The sequence below is a fragment of the Python bivittatus genome, unplaced genomic scaffold (assembly GCF_059951505.1).
Source record: "Python bivittatus isolate LINGU-HERP-01145 unplaced genomic scaffold, Pbiv_v1 ctg000700_np1212, whole genome shotgun sequence".
Taxonomy (NCBI): Eukaryota; Metazoa; Chordata; class Lepidosauria; order Squamata; family Pythonidae; genus Python; species Python bivittatus.
This window is the reverse complement of record NW_028277098.1, coordinates 48,915,193-48,933,660: the sequence shown is the minus strand read 5'-3', so window position 1 is coordinate 48,933,660 and position 18,468 is coordinate 48,915,193. Positions and strand designations below refer to the sequence as shown.

General features: G+C 38.6%; 2 long non-coding RNA genes across 2 annotated transcripts in view; one reads left to right on the top strand and one right to left on the bottom strand.

The window, feature by feature from the left end:
* LOC148214198 (uncharacterized) overlaps window positions 1–18,468 on the bottom strand; it is a 134,877-nt gene that overhangs the window by 81,919 nt on the left and 34,490 nt on the right. The gene's annotated exons all lie outside the window — the stretch shown is intronic.
* LOC148214199 (uncharacterized) lies at window positions 6,307–17,442 on the top strand. The gene is made up of 3 exons (XR_015798595.1): window positions 6,307–6,405; window positions 9,441–9,594; window positions 16,486–17,442. It is a non-coding gene; the product is annotated as an uncharacterized LOC148214199 (long non-coding RNA).

Below are 18,468 nucleotides of genomic sequence, written 5' to 3'. Positions count from 1 at the left end.
CAAATTAATCTCTCTTCCAGTATTAGTTGCCATTTCTGCAAAGGCTTTTCCAAAGAATGAGCATCAATGCATAGAGTTCCTGCTGAGTAAAGTCTGACAAATGGAACAGGAAAGCAGGCATCTCTAGCGTATTTCCTTTGCCTCATGGGACGCGTGGGGGCTGTGAGCCATGGAATTCAGCTGACTCAAGCCAGGCAGGAAATGATATTAAACCTTTGCCATCCATTTGAAATAAAACAGGGGCTGAACCAGAGAAGCTGTGGCATGACTCATACAAAAGCAGGGTGGTTCTAGCATCCCAGTGTTACTTTTCAATAGTAACCTGGGAGGATGTTTAGCTAGAAAAGGTGGCAAAAGAGGAGAAACAGCTGCAGGAAAAATCTCTTAGAAGACAGCAGCATGATATAACACCCACATTTGGATTTGCAGCTTTCCAACTCCTTTCACCATTAGTAAATATACTCCTATTTCCTTTTCAGTTTTAAACACAAATCTGCTCAAAGACAAATTCTGTCTTTCACAACCTCCCCTCCAAATCCTTTTTTCCCCCTGATATTTAACTCTTGCCTGTACGTGTTAGTCCAACACTCCTTATAGGTCTAATAGCACAATCTGGTCATTCAATTAAGCTTCTGTAAAAAGTGTGTGTGTGTGTACAGAGAGAGAGAGAGAGAGAGAGATGTTCCTCTGTATATGAATGTATACACCTGCTGCTATACAAAAAACTTTGGACTAAAGGAAGGCTATTTATGAAATGGGGATAGCTGGGTGGACTTTGGGGTATGGTGCAGGAGTGGAAATCAGAGATCAGAATTTTCTGCTGGCTGAGGAGTCATTTTGATCCTAATGACAGCATAATATTATACCTACAGAGTGGTGGTGTAAGTGAAAACACTTCCACTGGAATCAACACATCCATCTTCCCCACCCACTTAGTCACAACAGCGAATCTGATTCTGATTAAATCTGCAGCCCATCACAGTCATGGCACATCACCATGATTTTTTAGACCCAGTACAAACTTGGAAGAGAGGCTACATGCCATCAGCCCACTCCTTGCAAACAGCCTCATGAAACACAAGTTTCTGTAGAAATTCTGAAATTATATTTCCATATTTTTGAAATTATATCATGGCTCCATTTCTGAGTAGACCAGTATAGGATGTCAATGTTAATACAAAGCAATACTAGTAGTAATTTGTCACTGTCACTACCAAAGGATACTTGTTTCAGTAATTAATTATGTTCTTTCTGGTAGCCAAAACTGCAGGCAAGTTAGAGAGTTGTTCATTTCATATTAATCTTTTTCCAGCTTACTTCTTCCCTTTTAGTCAGAGGCAAGTTGAGTAATCCCTTCAGTGGGATTCAGAATCACTTCAAATCCCATTTAGATATTCTGGTAACAGATGGCAGCAGCACATAGCTGACAATGGCTGATCCTGGAAGCTAAGCAGAGCCAGCCATGGTAAGTCACTGGATAGAAGAATCATGTGGGAATTCTGGCATGTTGGTTAGTCTGGGAAGTTGGGAAAAAAAAAAAGAACCCAAATCTGGAAAAAGGGCATGGCAAACCACTTTCAAAAAAATTGCACAATGGCAACTACCAATCCTGAAATTATATAAAGCCCTTACCTGGAAGAGCCATTAGCCTTGCACCTACATATTACCTAAGATGTGATTGGACATACATCTGATCCTCATGATGATTCCAACCTCAAGAGAGTATATTTCAGGGATTTGATAGGACAAGTGATAACAAAGCTTTGCCTCCAGCAAACCACAATGAAACCAAAATGACAACATGTGCATGGTGAAGTCATCAAATATCTTTATTTTTTCTTATTTCATTATTTAAATAATCTGGCTTTTACTACAAATAGTTAAGATTCATCCGTTTCATATATTTTAATGTTAGCACCCCAGGTTATACTGCATGACAATGGGGCTGAAGTTGTGGAAAATCTGCTTTTGTAAGATGGAACTCTGATCATCTTACTAGCACTGTAATGCATGTTTACTTCAGCTGCAAGAGGCGGCTTATAAGGGCTTGATCCAATAGCAGGATTTCAGTTGTGAAAATGCAGCTACTGCTTCTGGATAACTCATAGTAGTATTCAAAAACATTTATAGAAACTAAACTAACGAGAAAAAACAAGGTCACTTCTACACTGAAAGCGGTCAACTCTCAGTCTTTGAACTGGCTCTTTTTATTGGCAGAGAGGCCAAATTGGACAATAACATTCCTTATGCTCTTTGTATAATTTGTTCTTTAAAAATTGATTCACAGTGATGTACAGTTATGTGAAAAAGTAAGTATATCCCATGTAAAGTTTTTTTTCTTTTTTAACATTTGTGGACAAATCAATATTTTATCTTCATACAAACAGTATATTAAGATAAAGGTGATGTAATTGAACAAAAAAACCCTGTGAAAAATGACGTTGCAATCATTTATTCAACAAAAAATCATCAGATATGCCATTTCATTCTGTGGAAAAAGTGGGTACACCCATGTCTCTAATACTTGGCACTACCCCTTTCAACATAAACAACCTCAGGTAAGTGTCTTTGTATAACTGTCTACCAGTGTCTGACATCAACTGGGAGGAATTTTTTCCCACTCCTCCATGTGGAATTTTTTCAGCTGTGAGATGTTTGAGGGGATTCTTGCATGCACAGACCGTTTCAAATAATCCCACAGCATCTCAATGGGATTTAGATCCAGGCTTTGACTTGGTCGTTCCAGAACCCACCCACCCACCCTCCCTCCCTCCCTCCCTCCTCTCTCTCTCTCTTTTTCTGCACCATTCTTGGTGGATTTACTGGAATGCTTAGGGTCATTGTCATGTTGCAAGGGCCACGTTCGATTGAGCTTCAATCTTCTGACAGATAGTCTCACATTATCCTCAAGCACCCTCTGATACAATGAAGAATTCGTTGTGGATTCTATGATGGTGAGCTACCCAGGCCCTGATGCAGCACAGCAGCCCCAAACCTTAACATTCCCACCACCATGCTTTACAGCTGGTATCAGTTCTGGTAAAATGCTACCTTTGGTTTCTGCCAAACATGTCTTCTGGTACTGTGGCCAAATATCTCTATCTTTGCCTTGTCTGTCCAGAGCACATTGTTCTAGGTGTTCATGAACAAACTTTAATCTTGCCCTGATGTTCTTCCTCGACAGCAAAGGTTTCCTCTTGGTACATCTCCCATGGATATCTAATTTGTGCAAATAGTAGACTCACACACTTTGACATCAGTAGTGGTGAGAGCTACCTGTAAGTTATGTGATGAAATTCTGGGGTTCTTAGAGATTTTTTTTCGGCATCTTGCATTCTGCTCTTGGGCTGAACTTGATGGGACAGCCTGACCTGGGCAAGTTGGCAGTTGCTTGAAATACACTGATCTTCACTAGATGATCTTCTGGATAGCAGAATGATTAATGTCCAATAGTTTGGCAATCTTTTTAAATCCCTTCCCAGATTCATAGGCATTTATAACTTTCTGAAGGCCAGAGAGAGCTCTTTCAATCCAGGCATGGTGTCATCACACACTTCAACAACAAAGAACAAATCAAAGTAAATGTCTAAATGACAAGTTCTTTCCAGATCCTCTCTAACAATGTTCTAATTGCTGGGAGTTGGGTGACATATAAATTTAATAAATTATTAATAATTTGCACCTGTGATAAATGTAGGGGTGTACTTTTTCCACATGGGAAATTTGTATTTATGTTTATTTAAATTACACAATGGACTACAAACTGTAAATGGTGCATATTTGTTATATTATACCCCCTTTAACAACCAATATTGTTGAAATGAAGATCAACTTTTGCATGTTGAGATATGAAAAATCTCAACGGGGTGTACTTTTTCACATGACTGTATATAATTATGATAGTATTTCTTACTATTGTAGAAAGTAGACACATAGTATTATAGTTTTAAAAATTTTTCATGTTATATTGTTTTAATTTTAATTTTTCTCTTTGCTACTTTTATTTTTAGTTTGTATTATTTAGTATTCTTTAACTGTATAGTTTCTTATTGAATAGTTTGAAATAGGTTGTGTTTTCTATTATTATTTCTACCCTTTATAAAATTAAATAAAAATTACATTTAAACAGGGACACTAAACTAGTTTAAAATCACCTCTGTGATCCCACAATGTTGGATGAATTTGGCAGCTGAACCAATCTATTTTGGGTTACCTGTGGTCTAACCTAAATCTCTCTCACACACCACAAAGGCAAGAGTGAAGTGAAGCCCCTGTAGATCTTGTGGGCATTTCCCCACTGAAATTAGCATTTTCCTCACCCCCTCCCCACTCCTGAATTTCAGCTACTTTAGGATTTTTCAAAGGGAAAACTGGCTTGACTTGCTGACAAGGGTGGCAGTGTGGAAATATCCTTAACATTCAATTCCAGTACCTGCAGTCTAAAATAGATTATCTTCTTGTTGAAAGAAGGGTAGCCCCTTCTTTCCTTCAACAGCCACTGCAGTTTACAACATTGGAAAATGCAACTGGCTTTAAAACTGATGACCTGATATAGCATCTTTACAGTTCTTAGTGGGATTTGTAATAAAGAAGGAATGATGGCTTAATAGCCAGGCAGCTTCCCCTTGTTACTAACTTTCACATTTTCCTGCAAGTAAGCAGGGAAACACACACAGCATCCATTGGAAACATGAATTTTGGGACAGCAATCGACTTCATTTGCTTTTGTATGGCATGGAGGTGAGGAATGCTCCTTTCAATCAGTTGGAGAGAGAACACGGATTGGCTCACTGTATTATTATTATTTTTTTGATTTAGGTGCCGCCTAACTCCAGAATGACTCTAGGTAGCTCACAGCTTGGCAGACAGAATAAAATACAATAAGGAAGGGGAAAAGCCAAGATAAATAAAAAACAAGTAAAAATAGAGGACAAGATGGCAAAACTGGCTGAAAACATGTATATTTTCAGCGGTCTCCAAGGTTGCTAGAAGCAAAGACAATTCACAGGTCTGTTTCAAACTACTTTCAGGACCTGAGGAATGGATGTACTACCCTGTAGAAGTGCCTAAATTGAGCAATCAGATTATAAAGTATAGGAATAGAAAGTTAGCTGCAAAAAACTGTCACCTCTGAAAGCCAGGAATGCAATTACTATGCCTGTTATAGTTGAAATGAGTTGTTGCAATTTTTAACTGTGGAATCAGAAACTGGAGACCCTGTTCTGGTTTTGCTTTGGGATTAAAATAAAAAAAAAAAGGGGGGGGGGAGTCTGAACCCATTACTGGGAGAGCCAGCTTTCTTGACCTACAGACTGATACATATGGGACTTTTCCATATAACATTCATAGCATCTCCTGCGACTCAAGCTGACATAATGCTACTTAAATGGAGAGAAAGCAAATCTTTCCAAATGCCAGGTCCACCCCAAGGATCTTATGGGCCTGACTGAAATTGCCTCCAAGAAAGACAAGGAGAAAGCATGAGTCATGCGTGGCACTCGGCCCCATTGTGTCTGAGAGAGGAACCCAAGGCGTACCCATGTATTTACCCTTCACTCACCATCACCAAATATAACAGATGAGCTCATGGCTTTGATGGGTCTTGAGCTTTATTTACGCGGAAGGTATAAATAAAAAGCTGGCAGTTAGACACACAGACACCATGCATTTCACAGTGAGCTAACCCCAGTGGTCAAACCTGTAGAGTGAATAAACAACAACAGGTACCAAAAAAAAAAACAACCCCAGCCTCCACAGACAGTTTCCATTACCAGGAGCAAAGATGAATCTACTAATACAGACTTGTAACAGCACCCAGACATATCTTGGCTTCATGCATGATTTGTTGCCTGGATAATGATGTAATTTTCAGTTAGAGCTCATCATAAAAGCAAGTATCATTTGCTGAAACACTTTTAAGTGAAAATATGTTTTTGCCCTATTATCATTATGCACCTTACAACCAAAACTCTGGGCAGTAATTTTCTTAATACAAAAATGTAAAACTGGAAATGCAGAAAATGAGGTAGGACACATTCAATTTTTAAAACTAAAATTCCACTGGGATCTTTGAGTTCATGCTTTTGTGCAAAGAGATCTTGTGTTGAGTATTGTAACTTTGGAGCAAATTAGAGTAACCTCCTCCATAGGACTACAAGGGCATTACTTCCACCCTATGTCAGTATTTTGATCTGTGCAAATTGAGGTACATATAGTCTTGCAGTAGAGACAATTCTTATAGAGACTCAGGACAAATGAAAAATCTGCTTTATATGAATAAATCTTTTTCATATTTCCCAACTATATAGGAGAATCTGAGACATGCATGCAGCTGAAATTCATTTTTCAGAATTTTGTGAGAGTTTTCAATCAAAATGGACACAAAAATGCAGATATTACAGTAAGGTAAGAACAGCAATACACATACTAACTGCAATTTACTATTGAAAAATGTGTGTATTGTACATTGGGAAAAGTGCAATAGTAAATTGGGTGGAAATTTCTGTGCAACATAACACATCCTTTCTCTCCTCTTTGTTAAGCACATAGCATAGAGCCAGAGAGCCATCTAGGACACATTCTGTTCAACTAATAACTTTTGCCCAATGAGTGTTACACTGTGGAGTCCTTGGGGTTCTCTGAGCTTGGTTGTTTTCTTGCAAACGTTTCATTACCCGGCTAGGTAACATCTTCAGATCAGCCAAGCTCAGAGAACCCCAAGGACTCCACAGTTCAACCCTGAGCTACATATATTCTCTTCTATTGGAGTGTTACACTGTTTAAAGAGTTTCCTTTCCCTGGCTTGTTACACATTTATCATAACATCATTGCAGAAATAACCATAATTATGATGTCACCATGACTTGTAAGAGATGCCTATGGGTAAAGGATTCCCTCAAGTCAAATCTAATTCTTTGGAACTACAGTACAAGTAGTGGTCTTCGCAATTATATGGAAGTAGTTTACCCCTGCTTTCATGGTTTTTTTTTTTTTGACTTTCCAATTTGCACCCTTCTCCATTTCAAAAATCTTGAAGAACAGTACTAATACCCAACTCTGCTTCAGCTATGCAGACTTGTAACTTGCTTGCAATTAAATATTTAAAGCTGTCATGCAAAATTCTGTAAGACTTTTCATTTTTTGATGGGACAAGGAATCTTTAACAAAGGTTTTTCTGCCTCTTTCTAGTCCAATTCAATTTTTTTCTGGAACTATAAGGAAGTTAAGCATGGAAAAAGCAAGGTTAATTCCAGTCAGTGGTAAAGTTTGACATAAGGTGTGGCCTTTAAGTTTGCAGTTTAAACATCTCACTCAATAATTCCTTTCAGTTTATGCTAAGATCTTGCAAAAAAAATCTTGCAAGATAAACACAACGAAACTAGCAGCTCTGGTTTAATATGTCTTAATTATCTCTTATTTAGCTCCTTCCCTGCCAGCATTAAGCAAGATGTGCCTAGATTACGATCTACAACTGAAGCTCTGTTGCAAGCTGATGCCCAGCCTTAACATTTAGCAATACAAAGCATCTGAAATGTTTCTTCAGAATAACTTCCAAGTCTGATTTTGAAGTCTATTTTCCTTACCAATGTAGTAATTGAGAATGCAAAAAAAACCTGGTAAATAATTTGTTTTTGGAAAAATGCAATAAATACAGTTATTTAATAGCATACTTTATCTATACAAAGTATGTTCTGGCGTTCATCAGGTGAAAAACAGCTGATGTTAAAATCTTCAAATCATAATCTAACAGAAAAGAAATGTTTGTATTTCTTTTTGTTATCAGCTACACAACAAATCTAGTAACAATTAATAGGGAGGGACTTATAAACCAAAGTATATTATATGTGCCATAGACTTCCTTCACAGTGTAACTGATGCAAACTTAGCACAAAGTCATTTTATTGCAGAGTGGGCTGGCTTTTCTCAGCCTATCACTATGGCTCTCTCACAGACTTCTCTGCCTGGCCACAGCACCTAGCAGAGCCAATAAGAATGTGCCCTTGCAGCTCAAAAGACAATGGCCTACCAGATCTCTTCTTAATCCTTAAAGAGCCATGACCTATTTCTTGCAAATGCAAGCCTGTTTCTAGGCAGATTGCTAAGTATTGCAAGAAAGAGGTCAGCACAAAGCAGTATCAGATCCACTGACAGTTGCCCAACAGGCTGCTTCATACTGAATACCGATTTTCACATCAAAAGACCTGTTGACAAGACACAGGGTTTTTGTATTTTGACTCTGACTGCTTTCATGGTATAATGGAGGTAATGGATCTTGCAGGTGGTTCTTCTGCCATGTGGTTTTCAGTATGAAAACAAAAGTTTTTTTTAAAGCCATTGGAAAGGATTAAATAGGATACATTTTATTTGTAATCCTATTTCTTGACAACTGGGAAGTCACTACATGGTTCATGGTTACACATTACATATCTAGGCAACACTGATCATTTATGGGGACAAGGGAAACATTTGCAAGAGGACAGACCTGACCTTCCTCTTTAAGATTCCTCACACAAGATGAAAACACATACATGAACGTGACTGTGATGAAATGATGTGCACTTATTCAGACAAAGCATTCAGTCAACTGGCCTCACTCCCTGTGGTTGTCGCATAAAATCTATAAATTAGAACTCCCATATTTGGGTTGCAAAAATCTAGACTGTTAGGTTGTCATCTAGAGATGACAAAGAGATACAAAATGTCCAACAGACATCACTAGATATGGAAGCCCTACCACTCAGCCATTTTGAGCTCTGTTGCTGGTATGGGGAGATGGGAGTTCAGGGAGATAGAGGAATCATGTCTTTCAGTGTGAGACAAACACTCCTCTAAGCACTTCTCTAGACCCAATGCATGTCAATTAGCACTGCATTGTTTTCAGTGGAAGATATGCTCAACCACCCAAATATTTTTCCATATAATATGGGTTACTGACAAGTCCAGATTTGGGATACATCTTCTGAAAACTGCCATTTTGCCTTTAGTGGACTCCTGGACTGCTTCTGGAATCTACTAACTTATTCCCTCTGGATACTTACCTGGGTTCAAAGAGAAACATCAGCATGGCCATTCTAATCTGTATATATTTGTTGTCCTGCCTCATCAAGACTTAAGAGTGATACTCAGTCAATGTATTCATGTCAAAAAAGGTTTCTAAAACGATAAACTTTTTGTTTATGAGATATAAAACCTGTTGATGTTTTTAATTCTTTATAACCCACCCAGAGTCATTTGACAAGTGGGCGGCCTAGAAATCAAAGAAATAAAAGCACAAATATATTTGAACTTCTGTGCTGATTTCCAGTTCACATTCCTTTTTCTGTCCTGTTACAACCTAGTTATGGAATGACCCATGGGCAAGGAAACATAACTGCTGTATGGTTATAACTTTCCGTGTACGTCTATTCACGTTCATTTCTTCTTCTCTCCCCTTTTTTCAGGTGGGAGTAGCAATGAAATTATGCTCCAGCCATGAAGTCTCCTCTGGCCAACCTGTTACAGTCCCAATTATTCTTTCATTCTCTCTTTCCTATATAAAAGTGAGAGTATCAAAGGAGTGAGCATCAAAGTGAGTGAGCGAGCTCAAAGAAGACAGTAAGTTTACCAGTCTACTCTATACAATAGTCTAGAGTTTATATAACTATAATAACGTTTTGACATTTTTGTCCTCCCTCCCCCAATAAATGTGGTAAATCTTAGAATTTTTAAAATCTACAGCTTTATCAGGACCAGTTGAAAAGTCATGAAATGACACACTGGCATTTGTGTGCTCCAGAAGTCTTTATCAGGCAAAATTGGGAATCTCTAACTTTTTGGGGCCAGTGGGTACCTTTGGGATTTTGAGAAAGTATCAAGTGTGACATCAAAAAATACTTGTGACAATAGGTCCAGCCAGTCACAAAATACCCATTACACCAAAAAGCAAACTGGTGAGGCTAAAAGACACGTAACTTTGAATTGCTATTGCTCATTGACATACTTAAACATATTTTTTTAAAAAAATCACAAGTATCAACAACGTACTTTGCAGGCACAGATGTGGTACCTGGAACTGGAACAGTGTTGCACAAGCTAGATGGTATAAAATATAGGAGCTGAGTGGAGGGAAATAAAAGGAATGGGCCAGATGTTAAGGTCGTGAAACCTAGATTTTAGATCCATTCTCATACTGGGAACAGAATGAATGAAACACATTAATTTCTCATGGGACTAGGGACCAATATTCAATGGGTGACAACATTTCTGAAAACATAAAGGCCAGCTATGACCCAGATCTTACCTGGAGACTCATAAGATCCTGGGTAGACAGAAAAAATGTGATAGTTCTTATATTAGGAAAACCAAAGGGCAGTAGGCATGCAAAATTGTGTAATATCCCCTGATTAGGAATAGACAACCTGGTATTCTTTGAATATGGTGGACTAATACTCCCATTATCCAAACATCATCAAGGATTGTGGTCACTATGGTTTAAAATGCAAGATGTAAATTACTGACCCTGACTTAATATTAACAGGAAACTCTTCAAGTGAAAAATCCTCTTCAAATAATAAAAAATAATGTTTGGCGGTTGCTTCTACCCTGAACTTGTAAATAAGATATTCATAGCTAGATCACTTTCTACCTTGAAAATTATATGCTTTTCTCAAAGCAGGAGATCTAGAAAACAGCTGCCATTTAGGTTGTCAGAAAGAGGAACAAAACCACTGTTTCTTTGCCCACGAATCTCAGATATAACCAGACTTAACAAATAATTTATGCAAGGGGTAATCTCTGCCTTTAGACTAGATCTAAAATGCAAGACCCATAACTGCAATACCAGGCCTAATTTGGGGAATTGTTTGTTTCTTCCTATCTCCCAGATGAAACATTTTGCCTCTTTTAGCTCTTATAGATAAATGGCTTTAGGAATATTAGGAAAGCCTACCCTTTTACCTCCACAAAAAACATAAGAGAAACAGATATCTATTTTAAAAATGATTGCTCCTATCTACCACAACACTAAGAAAAAAATGAGGGGAAATCCAATAAGCTGGACATACTCTCTCTTTTTATTCTCTTTGTTCCAAATACACACCTATATTTCCTTGATTGATTCAAGAAGATCCAAAAATGAAGGAGATGTTCAGTTGCTTTGTCACTACAAGACTGGGAACAAGAGGCTTGAATTTGATGCACCTCAATTTACAACTGAGTGGGGTTGTAACAATTCAAACTTCTTTGTCTTCAATGGAAGCACTGCTATGTCTAGGGACAAGACATTTTTACATTGTGCTGTTGCTTTTTCATTTATTGTTGCTTACTGAATCAAAACATACAGTTCTCAGAACTCTGTTTTGTTCTGGAATCTCAAATAAATATCCATTTATTGCTGATTCAATGAGCAAAATACTTTTAAAAAACAGACTGCCTATAGGTACAGTACTGTGCAAAAGTTTTAGGCAGGTGTGAAAAAATGCTGTAAAGTAAGAATGCTTTCAAAAATATATATTGTAATTGTTTATGTTTATCAATTTACAAAATGCAAAGTGAGCGAACAGAAGAGAAATCTAAATCAAATCAATATTTGGTGTGACTACCCTTTGGCTTCAAACCAGCATCAGTTCTTACACTTGCATACTTTGTACACTTGCACAAAGTCAGGGATCTTGTAAGATTAGAGTCAGGTGCATGATTAACCAATTATACAAGCATGTGCTAATGATCATCAATTTCATATGTAGGTTGAAACACAGTCATTAACTGAAACAGGAACAGCTGTGTAGGAGGCTTAAAACTGGGTGAGGAACAGCCAAACTCTGCTACTAAGGTGAGGATATGGAAGAGAGTTTCATGTCACAGGTCATACACCATGGCAAGACTGAGCACAGCAACAAGATACAAGGTAGTTAGACTGCATCAGCAAGGTCTCTCCCAGGCAAAACTTTCAAAGCAGACTGGGGTTTCAAGATGTGCTGTTCAAGCTCTTTTGAAGAAGCACAAAGAAATGGGCAATGTTGAGGACCGCAGATGCAGTGGTCAGCCAAGGAAACTTAATGCAGCAGATGGAAGACACATCATGCTTACTTCCCTTTGACATTGGAACATGTCCAGCAGTGCTATCAGCACAGAACAGGTGGAAACCAGTGGAACCCAGGTACACCCATCTACTGTCTGGAGAAGTCTGGCCAGAAGTGGTCTTCATGGAAGAATTGTGGCCAAAAAACCATACTTCTGACATAGAAACAAGGCTAAGCAACTCAACTATGCATGACAGCATAGGAACTGGGGTGCAGAAAAATGGCAGCAGGCGCTCTGGACTGATGAGTCAAAATGTGAAAGATGTGGCTGTAGCAGGAGGCAGTTTGTTCGCCAAAGGGCTGGAGAGCAGTACAATAATGAGTGTCTGCAGGCAACAGTGAAGCATGGTGGAGGTTCCTTGCAAGTTTGGGGCTGCATAGATACAGCCAGATCCTTATCCATCATGCCTTACCATCAGGAGGCATGTGATTGGCCCCAAATTTATTCTGCAGCAGCACAACAACCCCAAACATACTGCCAATGTCATTAAGAACTATCTTCAGTGTAAAAAAGAACAAGGAGTCCTGGAAGTGATGGTTTTGCCCCCACAGAGCCCTGATCTCAACATCATCGAGTATGTCTGGGGTTACATGAAGAGACAGAAGGATTTGAGGCAGCCTACATCCTCAGGAGATCTGTGGTTAGTTCTCAAAGATGTTTGGAACAACCTACCTGCCGAGTTCCTTCAAAAACTGTGTGCAAGTGTACCTAGAAGAACTGATGCTGTTTTGAAGGCAAAGGGTGGTCACACCAAATTTTGATTTGATTTGGGTTTTTCTTCTGTTTGCTCACTTTGCATTTTGTAAATTGATAAACAATTACTATATTTTTGAAAGCATTCTTACTTTACAGCATTTTTTCACACCTGCCTAAAACTTTTGCACAGTACTGTAGATTGCCTACAACTACAAAGAAAAGTATTCCTTAAACTCTGAACATGAAAGTTGAATAGAGATGCACAGACCTAGTTTCAAAAGTTTTAAGTTTTTGATTTCTGGAATTTTGATATTAAACACCTGCATGCATGCTCAGAAGAACATAGATGGATTTTTCCAATTAAACACATTTTCCTCCAACTTACATGGAAAGTCTGTCTGAAAGTAGACCCAAGTATCATCCAAATTTTCTCAAATTACATATACCACCAATACAAACATGGAATATGGGGTAATCGTTAGATGCAAATTTTACAAATAGTCCAATGCCAAATTAACATCTAAAGATACGAGCAACTGATGCAATCCATCTGAAATGGTCTTTTCTTCATAGTTATAAGAGGGCAATTGATAAATTGAGAAAGCAAGCTGCCTTAGGCTGATACTTTTAGCAAGTTCAGGTTTGGGTCCGTATATTAAACTTATGGGAACTTTAGCAAATCCATGGAGCTGGAAATGAAGCCACACAGAAGCTTCAAGACTGAAATGCAGATAGATTTTCCGTTAATCACCTCAGAACAAATTTTTGTTAGGATGAGTGACAATTATGCTGACTCAGCCCTCCCTTTGTCTTTGTTCATCTTGCAACCTCAATCTTCAAGCAGTAAATTTGTGTCTGTAGCAAATGTGATACAAAATTAGTCCGTGGTAACACTAAGGTTTTAGCCAACTTGATATGATCCCAGTGGAAACTTACTATTTGGAAATTCTCCCCTGGAAGCACGATAAAAGATGGTGAATCAGGCCCAATCTCTAGCTGTCATCCAGACTGATAAACTATATTAAATCAGCAGAAAATGGAAAATGTACTATTCTTCCATCTCAATTAGTGCCATGAGAAATTCTCAAAAAATATCCACCCTTTTCTCAGGAATACAACTCCATGAAAGATTACAGTGTTGATTTCAACTTATGTGTGTCTCATGAGGTGATGTGGACGCTGCAGGTAATGATCTTCACGTTAAGAAGGGAAATCTGCCCTTAATTTTTGATGCAACCTATCCATCATGTTTAGAAAGTTGCAAGCAGCTTGAGCTAAAGCTTATCTATGTGACAAGGCTCATTAGCATTGTCAAAAATAGTGTGAAAATAAATGGAATCTTCAAAAGCATGCTGTGAATCTACAAAGTATTAATGCACTTTAAAAATAGTAACATATCCTTTTACCAATCTCAGTGAAATCAACAGGTTCAAATTTAAAAGCAAACCTGTCTTTTCTCCTGCATCCACTATCATTTAGATATTTATGCAGACCAAATCTAATACAACATGATTAGTTACAAGGAAACAAAGATAGTGCAGAGTTTTGTTTTGTTTTTGAATCTCAGCTTGACATTCAGATGAGTTGCTGAATTCTCTACACAGACAGAGCCCTGAGAGGCTGTTTAGGTAGTTCTGAGCCCTCATCCCAAAATATCATCTGTTGCCTAGTGCTCTGATTGGCTGTGGGAAGAAGGACTTTATTGGTGGAAAATGCAAGAGGGAGGAGAAGGAGCTGGGATAACACAGTCAAGATAATAGTTGCTTACTGTTGTAGTATCTATGCACAGAGCAAAAGTATACAGGCAATGCTGAGTGTAAGAATACCTTTCAGTTTATGTATAACCAAGACTACGTAAAGTAAAGAGCACATGCTTGAGACTACACAGGAGGGCATACAGTCATTTAAACAAGTATGCTTATATATGCAAACACACATGCAAATTATTACCAGAAATAAAACATGAAAGTTTGACAGCACACACTTCTGTGATTATTTATATTAAACTTACATACATACATATATACATTTGTTCCATCCATCCACCCATTTTGTGCTATCAAGTCACTGGTGACTCCAGGCTATTGCCTGGACTGGCCCATGCAGTCTTCTTGGCAACATTTCGGAAGTGATTTGCCACTGCCTTCTTCCTAGGGCTGAGAGAAAGTGACTAGCTCACAGTCACCCAGCTGGTTTTGTGCCTAAGGCAGGACTAGAACTCACAGTCTCCCTGTTTGTAACACGGTGCCTTAATCATTACACCAAACTGGCTCTTTATAGTCAATCTATAGTCCAATCTTTTGTACATTCTATGGACTAAACTCCTGCTTCAAAACATACAGTTCAGAGAATGAGATGAACTAATTTACTCTGGTATCAGGAGTAACATTGAAGGAAACAGGGAAACTCAGATTTTTTAAAAATGCAACAAACCAATGATTGTATTCAGATTTTCATAATTGAAGTTCTTCTGGACAGGCATAGTTTAATGAGTTCTTGAGAGATTTCACAACAGCAGCCACTTTATTATATAGGCACGGATATTTAGCCTACGTGACTCCTGCACTATTACATTTGCTGCAACAGTGAAGCAACTCAATAATGTGCACAACAAAAGGGCTAGGAATACTGGAAATTGTGATCCTAACAAACCTGGGGATGGGAACCTGGTTGGAAAGGCTTTCCTGCAACCAGAAAAAAGGTATGCTCAAAGCCCCAGTGAGCATCTACAAGTACCAGTTGATCAAACATTTATTAGGCAGGTACTTTTCGCCCTCTCAAATGATTTCACCAGTGAGTTTCAACTTCCTTGGCAGTGGATTTAGACAAAGATGCTTGAAGGAAAATAAGAAAGATTTTCCTCCCTCCCTTCATAATGCTACAGTCTTTCATCTCTTTTCTGTAGGCAGGCAGTTAAGAATCATGAGACTGGGGGTGGGGGGAGGATGGGGGACTAGTCTATGTGTTTTGTCATCAAATGTTGGTATTTTCATAAAAATCTGCTTGAGGATCTTTGTGGCACTGAATGCAGGATCGTGGTGTTCTTTGGGGAAGAGGGGAAGATCTGCCACAGCAACTGAATCAGGATCTCTTATAGAGCTTCATAAGATTCCTCCTTGCTCCGATTGAGAAGCAGAATCAAAAACCTGATAAATGGGTCTGTCTGTTGAAAGGGAGCTGAAGAGTAAATTACTGTAATAGAAAACGGCTTAAGTAGCAGTGTACGGTTCAACTCCTTTTACCGCAAAATCCATAGTGTTAATTGCTTATTGACTCTTCGGTGTGGTGACATCATCACCAGCCAACCAAAGTCTCTCATGCAAATGAAATAAGAGGTAAAAAGATAGAAAGAAGCTGAGTGGCTTTACCCAAGTCATGTATGGGTCTAAGATCAGTGCTGCAGTGGGTGGCAGACAGGAGGGGCTCTTAGGAACAGAATTTTTATTTTTCTCAAGTAGTCAAAGCAAGGAAAAGTGAGTGAGGGCTTCTAGAACTAGGCTCCCTGGCTTATTGTCTTAATTTTAGAATTTTAAAATTTGTTCTTAGTGAAGTGAACTGTGAACTGACACTAGCCTTTCTGATGTAGGTCACAGGAACCAAGGACGAAATTTTCAGACTTGTGCATCCAGGTCTCATATCCAGAGTGTTACCACACCCAGATGCGAACAGGATGTACCAACCATTGTACATATATCCTTTCTTTCCTTTGTTGTATTTTTTTTTCTTTAGAAATAAAAAAGGACAGAAGAAGGATCTCCTGGACACACCCTGAACATCTCCGGGTTGAAAGTCCCACTTATTTGATGGTAAGGTATGAAATCTGTTGCATGTACAGCACAGAAAAAACTATGATGTAATGCTTGTCCCAAGCTGTGCTGCTAGACAACATGAAGGGACTGATGCCCAATTTGCTCATAGTAAAGTTAGAGTCACACATTAAACCAATTTGCTTTTGCCCCTTTCTAAGGGTGATGCCAGGAAAAAGGGACATAAATCAAAGCTCTTAAGAAAACTTAAAACTCTTTTCTATTCCACAGTGTATCTAGCGCTCTCTCCACCTCTGAAGATGCATCCCCATCTGTTAGCTTCCTCTTTGGCCATTTCTCCACTACTAATTTAAAGCATTGCCCTCCTCTCTTTGTGTCAGCAAGTAACAGCGGCACCAGAAATTTTATCCTCCAGTTGGTTGACCCTATCCTAGCTGCTTCAGGCTAAATTGCACTTTCTTCATAGGTGAAGTTCATTACTTCATTACTTCCCCTCCCTTCTGGTGTTGGCACCCTTCCCTTTTGTCACAACATCTATCCTGCCATTTGAGTTGCATCATTTCACCTTTGCAGCTTTGTGCAAATCTGCCTCTGCCTTCTATTGCACTATTCTGTGGTTTATTTTTATTATTTATTTAAAGCATTTATAAGGCCACCCATCTCAACCTAGAGACTAACAACAGATAAACACATAAAGCAAAATAAAATGACCACAATATAATACAATGCAATGCAACCAACACTCCAAGCAAAACTCATCCTAAACACATCGTAAAACATACATCTTGGCTCAACTAACATCTTAGCCCCAACCCTTGGGGGAAAGGCCAGGTTTCAAGGCCTTCCAGAAGGCTAGTAGAGTTGGGGCCATCCAATCTCAAGGGGAGATTTAGGGACTCATGTGAGTCTGAAAAATGAAATTGATTAGTTTCATTAAGGCAAGTTATTGGAATTAGCAAGGAGTTTTGGGGCATTTTGAAAGATTTCTCTCTCCAGTCTGGGTTCCTCAACTCTACTCTTCACTTTGTGAAACCATCCCTTTTCTAGAGTGTTATGATTGTGAGCAACAGGTGGTGGATTGGGGGCAGTAAAAAAAAAATGTGGGCTGGGAGAAGGGATGGGAGGCATATATAGCTAAATAGCTTAACAGTTTGATTGTAAAAGTGGGTAGGTGGGAAAAGAGGTATACACTGCAAGAGAAATGATGGCAGCTTATGCTGAAGAATAACTAGGTGGGAAAGGGATATGACCTAGACATCTCAAAGGGAAATGGATAGACTTAGACATGACAATACCCAGAAGCAGATCTGAACTAGCTGCCCTGGAAAAACAGGCTGTAAAGCAGCATATACAATGGTGCCCAAGGGGAGCATACCAGTTATTGAAAGCAAGGGTTCACATACTTTTGCCATACACAAATATATAGCTTTGGATCATTTTACTCAATGAATAAATGAACAAGTATAATTGTTTAGTTAGTTTCTTTATATCTAGTTTTAGGACTTGTGTGGAGAACCGATCATATTTTAAGTCATATTCATGCAGAAATATTGAAAATTCTAAAGGGTTCACAAACTTTTAAGCACCACTGTATTTCACACACCTTGTTGCTCTGGTGAAAAAGCCATTTTTAATCTGGAACAAGAAGTGACAATAGAAGACTGACTAAATTCTGACCTGGGAACTAGATACAATAGGCATAGTGTGCCAAGGGTGAACATCAGAATTGCCAGGGTGCTGATTTAAACTGCAGGTAAGGAAAGGGCCTTTGAACATTTATTACCCCATCTTTTATTACTTCTTGCTGCAATTTTTTTTTCTTTCATTTAATTTCCATGTCTTCCTACTTGCTTATTACTTGTTCTTCTATAAGCAGTGGCTATAGAACACAAGGCTTTCATTTTCCCAGAAATGAACACATGAAGGAGATTTTGGGGTAAGACAT